The sequence below is a fragment of the Tympanuchus pallidicinctus genome, unplaced genomic scaffold (assembly GCF_026119805.1).
Source record: "Tympanuchus pallidicinctus isolate F22 unplaced genomic scaffold, pur_lepc_1.0 scaffold5, whole genome shotgun sequence".
Classification (NCBI taxonomy): domain Eukaryota; kingdom Metazoa; phylum Chordata; class Aves; order Galliformes; family Phasianidae; genus Tympanuchus; species Tympanuchus pallidicinctus.
Genome location: NW_026294769.1, coordinates 14,503,747 through 14,512,599, shown reverse-complemented (window position 1 = coordinate 14,512,599; position 8,853 = coordinate 14,503,747). Strand labels below are relative to the sequence as shown.

Genomic DNA, 8,853 nt, shown 5'->3' with positions numbered 1-8,853 from the left:
TAAATGGACAGGAATCAAAGGTCCCTTCACCTTTTCAATGGCCCTATGATGGTCAGAAGGAAAAGAGAAACACTGGCTAATGAATATCACAGATACCACTTGGGTTCCTCATCCTCTCAGTACAATCATAACAACACAGCTCTGTTCTTCACTATTATCAGTAGGCAAGTAGTTGCTTCAGAAAATACATACAATATCTAACATAGTTTATGTCGTGAGAATTTTGTCAGCTAAGACTTACAGGGTGATCAATATAAAGAACTAGAAGGGATCTTCTATGTCCAGTCCCTTCCAAAGCAAACAAATACACCCCCTTGCAACATGTCGATTAAAATTGATTTTATTCCCTGTTACTTAAAGACTGATCTAGAATTTCAACGTTCTTATGCCTGCTTTCTGCTTTAAAGAAGTGAACTTGTCTCTATTTCTTTTTTTTTATAAAAAAACTAATTTCTAGTCATATTGCATATGAGTCCATCTCCTTTTCATTTCCACTTATGACAGCCATAGGTCAGCACAAAGCTGATTCCTGCATTTGAACATCCTCGGTTTTACTTTTGCTAGGCTATATATAGCAAGGTGATTAGTTTCTTATGTGCAAAAGGGTTCTCCATTGTATCTCAAATAGAGAAATTACAGAAAAAATCTTCATCCTTGACATGAAAAAGTAAAACCATATACAGCAGCCCAGGATTTTTCCTGTGCCTTGTAATCAGACACAAGTATTTCCTTACCTTTACTTGAAATATCTCTATAATCTTCCTAGTGATATCATTTGCCTTTTTCATGACTTCGTCAGTTTTGCAGATTATCTGTCTCCTGATTACCACTGGATCAAAGCTTTTCTTCTTCTTATGTGGTTCCTAACCTGCAGCAGAATACCCTTTTCTAAGTTACCCAAATATATTTTAAATTTAGCCCACTTCATGCAACTCCAGTACACTGAGTTCTGCCTGAATGATACTCCACTTTTTCCAGTATTTTGGTACTTCTGAGCTTGTGTCATGGACATTTCACTAACATGCTACTACTCTTGTCCTTGGTCATTAGTAGAAGAGTGACAAAAGGTCTGTTTCTCAGCTTGAGCAAATGCACCAGTAACGTTCCCCCAGACCATCATTTCTGCTTTTGGCCATCATCAGATTTACTTCTTTCTTTATTCACTTTATATCTCCAATTTAGTTCAGCTAATACACAGCTGTGGTAAAGTGGCAACTGCTTCACAGACATCCAAAACAACTATCTTTACTGTGCTTCCCTTGTGCAGAAGAAGTAATTTTCACTTAAAAGTGAGAATAGAGAACTTCCAAACTGCAGTACCTGTATTTCTAGACTCAGAGAAGAACACTGACCTTTTGGAAAAGGAGTAAGAAACTGCATGCTCATCCTGGGTTATTATTCCGCTCGAATCAGGAGATGATCCCAGCATTCACACTGTAGGAAATATGAGACAGTAATAAACAACAGACAAAAGGCAGTCAGGAAAAGCAAACATCTCCTGATTTATATTTCTAATTTCTCTGGCTTGTAGCGTTTAGTTCTAGACTTCGTGAAGTCATACATAGAACCTTTTTCAGTATCTGAATCTGGTTATGATAATATGGTGTCCAAACAATTTCTATCATAGATACATGTTAATGATGATATATAATCATAAATCCTTGGTAAGTGAGATTCTGTATGGAATTTATTAATGCTAAAATACCATAGTTCTCCTTCAGTGCCATGCAAGCTGATGTAGGTTGTTAAGCACTGGAATAGGTCCCCCAGGGAGGTAGTTGAGTCACCATCCCTGGATGTGTTTAAAAACCATTTGGATGTGGTGCTCAGGGACATGATTTAGCAGAGGGTTGTTAGAGTTAGGGTAGTATGGTTAGGTTGTGGTTGAACTCAATGATCTTTAAGGTCTTTTCCGACCTGAGCAATTCTATGATTCTATGAATATATGATAGCAGGAATAATCTTATCTTCCATTGGGAACCAAATTACTGGAGGGTTAACTGACATGATATGAAATAAATGATGTGGAATGTTCAGGTGATATGCAAATTTCTCTCTAAGTTTCAGTTTGCATCAGGATCCAAGAATACATTTCAGAGTTTCTCTTACTTTGGTAATGCCAGGCTCCAGCGGCTTTTAAGTTGTTAAACATGTGCAGAAGCAGATCTGCTGGTACAGCACCTAGCTCGACTTTATTGATGCACAGCTAACGGTGTGTCTCGGCAGCACTGTGCCTCTGCGCAGGACCTGCAGCAGCACTGCCACCAGCTGCAGCTGGCCAAGGGGCTGCCTACATTGCCACCCTGTGGATTGGAGCAAACAACGTACCGTGCATCGAATGCACTTGCAGCAATGGCTTATTCCCCAGCGTGTCGTAGGACAAGCTTTTCTCAACTCACACTGACTGCAGCACCAGGCTGTGCACTGCCGCACAGAGCCAGAGATGCACAGTTATTTGCTTATTCAACAGGGCCCTTTCTTTTGCTCTGCAATTAACTTCTCCTTAGAGTTATGCAGGACTTTTCTTAGATCATAGAATTGCAGAATATCCAAAGTTGAAAAGAAGCCACAAGAATCACCGAGTCCAACTCCTGGCTCCCCACAGCATTACCCAAAAATGAGACCAGATAGCTGAGAGTGTTACCATATACTTCAGAAATCCAGCAACATGTGGCCATGACCACTGCCCCGGCGGCCTGTGCCATGCCACCATCCTCTGGTGAAGAACCTCTTCCTGATATCCAGCTGGAATATGTCTTTCACCTTGCAGGACGATGAAGACCTCAGGAAAATGTAAGAGAGGAAAGTAGAAGAATGATACCATGGATAGAGATGAGTAAAACAGTAAGGAAGGGGTGGCCTGCTTCCTTCTGTGGGGACAGGTCCAGGCATGATGTACAGGGCTCCTGGCAGCACTCAACATGTTCAGCTCCTTTGGTTAACCTGGCAAGGGCTGGTGTGTCTGGTGAAGGCATAGGGCTATTTTCAGTAGGCATAGCCCAAGACGGTTTTGGTTGGCCTCCTTCATTCTGAGATGCAGATACATCCTGATACTCCTCCCAGGTTGACCACCTGCCAGCTTCTCCTGCTTCTGACCTTGCTCAGGTCTCACTTGGTGTTGGCACTCCTGGGACAGCGCAACTCACTAATCCTGCAGAAAACCATCCCCACTGGGAGGACACTGTCATCACTTCTGTGAATGAATTGAATCCATCAACTGAAGAAACTGCTGGCTCCAGCCAGGGTACCTTCTGGATGGGTGCAGTGAGTGGACGACAAGGATAACCAGGAAAAGAAAGCAAGTGTGCTCTTTAAAAATCAAATATTCCTTTATTTCAAAGCCACTGAGAGAAACAGAGAGCAGTGTAAGAGGTTTGCATTCAGACATAGTTTCAGGAATGAAATACAGAATGTTTATTTCTTTGTGATTCCATTGTCCTTGATATGATACAGGATGTCTGCAACTCTTCAAATATTTTGAGAGTGATGATTACAGAGCATTGCAGCTAAAAATCATACGCATCAGGTTTGCTCTCTAATTTTGCTTTACAATATTCAATACTATCAGAATGCATTTCATTTTCTGGCCTTTCTTATTACTGTAGCAAATACTGGTATGAATCATAAAATCCTGGAATCATTAAGGTTGGAAAAGACCTCTAAGACCATCTTGTCCAACCATCCATGTACCAGCAATATTACCCATTAACCATGTCCATCCGTGCTACGTCCACCCTTTCCTTAAGCACCTCCAGGGAAGGTGACTCCACCACCTTGCTGGGCAGCCTGTTCCAGGGCCTGACCACTTTTCCTAGAAGAAATTCTTCCTAATCTCCAACCCGAAATCACTTCATGATTCTATAGCATTATCCACCAGTATTAATTAAACTCTTTTCAGTCAGCTTGTACTTCCCAAAGCAACATATGCATATACACATTACTTTTTGTGTAGTTTTGGTCATTTAACTGTTGGTCACATCAATCTGTATGTGTCATGGAAAGAATATGCAGATCTGTGCATGCCTGTGAAGAGGTGAAGAGTCATAGACTGCTGATGGGTTACATGTTACAGATTGAAGTTGCATTACTGTGAAGATTGTATTTTAGAGACAATCAAGAATATGGTAGATTCCTGTATGGGAACTGCTGAGTCACAGTCTGAACCTCTGATTGATCACCTGCGAGCCATGAGTCAGCCAGAGGAGCTCAGGTGAAGGCAATTCTCCTGTGCTCCTAGACCTATTTAAGAGCTGGCTACGGGGGGAAGGGTCTCTTCTGGAGATTGCCTCTGCTGGTGTTTTGTGATGAGCCCAAGGTAGGGGTAAGCTTTCTATTTATTCTCTTTTGTTATCATAGTCTACTTTGCCTCACTTTCTTGTTTGTTTTGTGATTATAACATCCTAATGTTGTTTGATTATACAGCTCCTCACTTAATACTTCTTTCTGTTCTTCTTCCATTCTTCCAGTGGTAAATCACGGTATTATTTTCAGAGCTCTGGAGCTCCAGAGCTATCCTGTAGGTATCCACTGTTAGCAATATGTTTTCCTTCTCTCTTTCAAAATGCCCCAATTCATGAACAGATGGGAAATTTCTAGAAGACATCCTTGGCAGGTCTTAGGAAAGAGACTGCCAGCAGTACAATTTCTTGCAAGGCCCTACTGATACTGTCTCACCTCCTTTGAACATGCTTGTGCATGTTCACCATCTTCCCTTCAAAACAACACTACTTACTCCTCCTGCACAGATACCTTCAAGATGGAGGAACATCATCTATGAAGTGCTTCTTTCCACATCTAGATATTCCTGTGGCGGCAAGCATCCAAAACGAGAGCCAAGGCATGGTGGCTCAGCATCTGCTCCTCCTTCTCTTTCTGCTGCCATCACCTGGGGCAAAAATAAAACCTGACTCAGATATTGAGGGTAATGAAGTGGAAGATTGTGCAAAGCAGAGGTTGTGTGGTGAGCCTCAAACAGGAAAAGACAGAAATATAAAGAGAGAGGTAACTGTACTGCAGGATGCCTTGGGCATAGGATTGTTATTTGAAAGAGTGAGATGGGGAAGATACAAGTGATGAAGAACATTTGGAAGTTAAACAAAATGCTCTGACAGTCTGTCCCTGTCAAAGTCTGGACCTTCTGTAAAAAATGTTCAGAGAAAATAAGGAATACTTTTGTGAGCTAACAGTGGGCAAAATCCAAAAACCAGATGTACATAGAAGGAGCGCTGATCCCCAAGTTGAGGGTACTCAAAATCCTGAGCATAAGGGACTGTAACAATCCCATCAGAACACAAGATACACAGGCAAAATGTTTCAGTTGCTTAGTTTTAGGGGTAATATTCAACAGCAGGTAGTTATAGAGTTTGCCGCACCAAGAGATATTCTGTAGATCTTTAACTTGGTCTAAGTTTTATGCTCTGTTGTTCTCCAACTCTAGGTGGTAAGCAGACAAAAGGCACAGCTCCTCAGGTGTCAGGGCTGAATTCCTGTGTGTGTGCTCACACACACTGCCATCATCAGTACTACAGCAGTTCACGCAGGGATACCTTGAAGGTTTTGGAGAAATTCAATATATTTTGGAGACTAAATCTCTTCTAATGCATATGTGAACTTTTCTGGATGGAAGAGAAGTAATTTTGTATAACCACAGAGGAGAAACAACAGATTGCTCACTGAAACTGCGTTTCAGGCTGTTGGGAACATAACAGAGGTAGGGTGTTATGTTAATTGTGTTAATTATGTTAATGATGATTTCCACAGGCAGCCCATTCAGGAAACTTTAGTGGTGCCGGTGCTGTGGTATGCAATGAGATACTAGGATGCTGCTGGACTGCAGCCCTGCACGGCATCTTTACACAAAGGTCTGTGATAAAACCTGGTTTGGTGTAGAAAAATTCATTCTGTCTTGGTCAACAAAAACCACATTGCTTCTTATCTTTCTTATTATCATGCTCCAAGTGCACCTGGAGCAGAAAGATCTGTCCACAAAGTGGGAGTTTATAAAAACAGGAGGTTGCAGCTCAGGCTGCTGACAAGAAGTGTGATTAGCCACGTGAGGGGGTCAGCACTTAATAACATGAAGCACCAACTGCTTTAGCTGAGGATTTTGTTTGTGCTGTGTAAATCCTGTTCAGAAGTCAGGCGTCTAGGAAAGACAAACCTGCAGGAGTGCTTGTAAGATGGGGAAAAGGAGAGGTTTTGCAGCAGTTGGCCAGTTCTGGTGGAATCAGCCCAGAGCACGAGCTGTTCAGGGTGTGAGTTGCAACCACAGTGCATCTCATGGTCTCTCTGCACTCCTCAGTCTCTTCCTCAGGTTCAGTTTTCAGAGGCAGCATTTACTTTCAGGTGATTGACAGCTCCCATTACTATCCATTACAGTAGCTAGCACTTCTGGGGTACTTCTAAGTAATGCTTTTCTTTGCAAAGTAATGCTCATGGGGGAAATTGATTTCTAGACCAGGCTTGCTGTGTGGACACTGATGTTGCAATGGTGTCTTCAGCTAGATGGACTAAGACTCCCCAGACCTGTTCTGATGAATACTTGCAATACAATTGGCATGTGGACCTATGTCATGCTACGGTGTCTGCACATCAGTTATGTTATCTTAAACTACATAGGCATCACATCTTACATATTAAACACAACTATGAACAAAAGGCAGTCCTATGTCTTTCATAGGCTGGAACAATTTCTACTGACAATTTAGAATGATGCATGGTTTGCTCAACTCCTTGATCTTTCCCCATGAACTGCTCAAGGAAATCCCTAGTAGTGCACTAGATCCTTCACACCAGGTGTTAGGCAATATATCTAAACATCTAGACAGCATCTGTTCATTTTCACAGTGTGGTGATATCTGTAATCACTTCAGTTAATACTGGTGCTCTTGTGTATTTAATGATGCTTTTCCTTTAGAAAAAGAAATGCTTTCTGCACACCTGCAGAAAGCTTTCTGCATTTACACAACCTTAAGATTGTGAAGTGTTAGAAAGTTGACATAAAATAGCAAATTCCTCTCTTCCCACCTACCTCACCCAAGTAATAAAACAGTGAAGAAAGGTGTAAGGATTTATTTTATTTGTTTATCCTTGTTTGCTTGTTTAACATGAATGGTATTTTCATAAAATAAAAATAAAAAAACAGCCTTCATTAAATATTTGAAAATAAATTCTTCTTTCATTCTACATATATGTATATGGGCATTTTCAAACAAATAGCTAATCCGGAACAATAGTTGCTGGGCGACAGTTCACAACAGATCTCTCAAAATAACAGTTTACAACAGGGGAATGTTTAAAAAAAAAAAAAAAAAAAAACCACAACAAACTAAGAAACATGAGGACTGATGCTTCTAAACTAGTTACACACACGGAAAAACGTTCCTGAAATAAACTCCTTGATCTTAATACACTCTTAATACACTGATCTGCAAAGTATCCACAAACAACAGTTCCACACTTAGTTGTAGAAATAGTTGATAACTTATAAAGGAGAGTGAATATCCAACATCACATGGTTGAAGATCAAACACATGAAGTTTCCACTCATTCATTTATACTGAAAAAAAAGTATTTTACCCTCTCGATTTCATTTTTTAATTTTGAGTTGATGTCAAGGACATGAACTATGGAAAAAAAAACTGAAAAAGCATAGCATCTCAACTTTTAATATTTAAAACTAGTGAAGATGTACAAAGTCAAGATATGAGGCTTGAATGTATTGGCATCAATTCACTGTCTACTGTTTGCTAGATGTGTTGCTGTAACTGCTTGGATGTACACATGAAACATGACTGTTGTGTGGTCACACTTTACACATCCTGAAGGAATTATACACAAGGTAAGTTGTTCAATCAGATCTGTTCTACTGGGCACTTAGGGCATTCACATGTGGTCAGCTACAACAGCTACACAAAAGTACTAACTCACATTTTCATGGTACAACCTGCATAAGCTTGGCATCCAGATAACCTCTGGCCTTTCTAGTGACTGTGATTGTATGTCTTTTTTCCCCATGATTAATCATTTAAACTTTATTTAAAAATAAAAAAGAACAGCCCATAAGAAGCTAACAAATTAGTACAACAAAATGAGTAACACCACAAAGGTGAGCAAAAAGACAGATGGAAAATAGAGTACTTGAGAAACAAACGTGTTTAAGAATTTTGTTCCATGTTATTGTGATTCTGTGATTCTATGATTGTTGCTGAGAAACTCAATTAGGTTGTATACTTTTTTTTTAATTAGGTTGTTACTTCAGAAGATTTATCTTCTGTCATTTGTTCCTGACTAAAATGCAACCGAGAGGCAGTAGTAAGAGAAAACTGCATCTGCTGGAGGTCTCTATTAAACTTGGATGGGCATTCACTGAACTGGATTGGTTTTGGGCTATGTGACAGCTAATTGCCTAGAGCAAACGTTTGGCAGTTAATAAAGAAATGCTAAAGAACCAACAACTTAATAACACTAATTGAAGGCAAGTAACAAAGAAAATAGGCATTATAAACAAAAAGGTAAACACTTCCTATTTGGGCTCTCAGGCTGGATTAGAAAGGAGCAAGAAAAAGAGGTACACTACAACATACCTGGCACTTTTGAAAATGAAAGTGGTTCCTGTTTTCTCCATTGGCTAAAGAACAAAGCTTTAAGAGATTTCAAGCATGGAAATGTAATGTTTTATTTTTTAATCCAGATCTGTGTATTGTGATAATAAAAGTAAAATGCCTTCTTTTTAAATCTTTACAAAGTTTGTACATCTGTAGGCTTTCACAGCCATGTGGACATGAAGGGTTAAGCTCCAAATTTAAGAGCTGTGGAACAGTGTGCTTCAGGTCTGGGAGCACAGAGACAGTC

At 40.2% G+C, this 8,853-nt stretch overlaps 1 long non-coding RNA gene across 1 annotated transcript; it reads left to right on the top strand.

Annotated features, from left to right (window-relative positions):
* Window positions 1-4,227: 4,227 nt before the first annotated feature.
* On the top strand, window positions 4,228-8,054 carry LOC128091448 (uncharacterized). The gene is made up of 2 exons (XR_008211414.1): window positions 4,228-4,321; window positions 5,438-8,054. It is a non-coding gene; the product is annotated as an uncharacterized LOC128091448 (long non-coding RNA).
* Window positions 8,055-8,853: the final 799 nt, after the last annotated feature.